At 31.4% G+C, this 958-nt stretch overlaps 1 non-coding gene across 1 annotated transcript; it reads right to left on the bottom strand.

The window, feature by feature from the left end:
* Trnat-ugu lies at window positions 1-72 on the bottom strand. The gene has a single exon. It is a non-coding gene; the product is annotated as a tRNA-Thr (tRNA).
* Window positions 73-958: the final 886 nt, after the last annotated feature.

The following is a 958-nucleotide window of genomic DNA, read 5'->3' as shown; positions in this document are numbered from 1 at the left end:
TGCCCCCTGTGAGAATCGAACTCACGACCCCTGGTTTACAAGACCAGTGCTCTGCCTCTGAGCTAAGGAGGCGATATAAATTGCTGCCAGTGAGAGTAGAAGTAGTTACGCAAGACCGCTGATTTACAAGATTAGCGCTCTGTTTCCTTAGCTAAGAAGATGTTAGTAATGAACTTATAGCTGCAAATAATAAACTTTTATTACGCTGGTTTGCAAATCTCATGAAATTTTACAATTACGTTGATTGGTGCCTGAATAATCTAAACTTGTATGAAGTATATTAAGAGTAGGTAACGTATACATAACGGAATTCGAAAAGGTACGAAATATAAATTTGGTTTGGTTTTAGACCGTAAACCTATAACGAAGCGGAATTTCCACTATTATTTTGTATAATTTTTTGAGGATTGATAAGGGTAAGCTTAATAATAAAGAAATTTGAATTTGTAACTGTAGAAATTAATTTTTTAAACTTTTTCAATCTTTAAAAACATAGACCAAAAACCGATGGATATATCGTTTCATTATGGGGCCAAAGTCTATTCCTTAAGATTTTGCTTTAATGACGCAACTACCTTAATTTGCTTTAGAAAGAACGCCAAAAAAGTTTAAAAAACTATTTTAAATTCATAAAACAGATTATGTAAGATAATGGTAACATAATGATAGAGTGAGAAATGATGGTTACAATTTGTATTTGATGACAGTTGATGAACCACCTTAACCAAACATGGAGATAAAGACTGTAGTGAGTGAAATGATTATGTTTGTAATAATAATATTTTATGAAACGTTTGTAAATGCTTTATTATGTTTGTGTATATATTAGGGGAGAGTATAGTGCCGGGGATTTAAATTTACAATTAAATGTCGATTAAAGCTTGTGATCCATGGTACAATATGTTTATGTATACTTTTCAAATTTATGATCAAAATTAACCTAGGTCTAATAGGTTTC

Source organism: Chrysoperla carnea, chromosome 3, assembly GCF_905475395.1.
Source record: "Chrysoperla carnea chromosome 3, inChrCarn1.1, whole genome shotgun sequence".
In the NCBI taxonomy this organism is placed as follows: domain Eukaryota; kingdom Metazoa; phylum Arthropoda; class Insecta; order Neuroptera; family Chrysopidae; genus Chrysoperla; species Chrysoperla carnea.
Note: the sequence above shows the minus strand (reverse complement) of the source record. Positions and strands in the feature narration are given on the sequence as shown.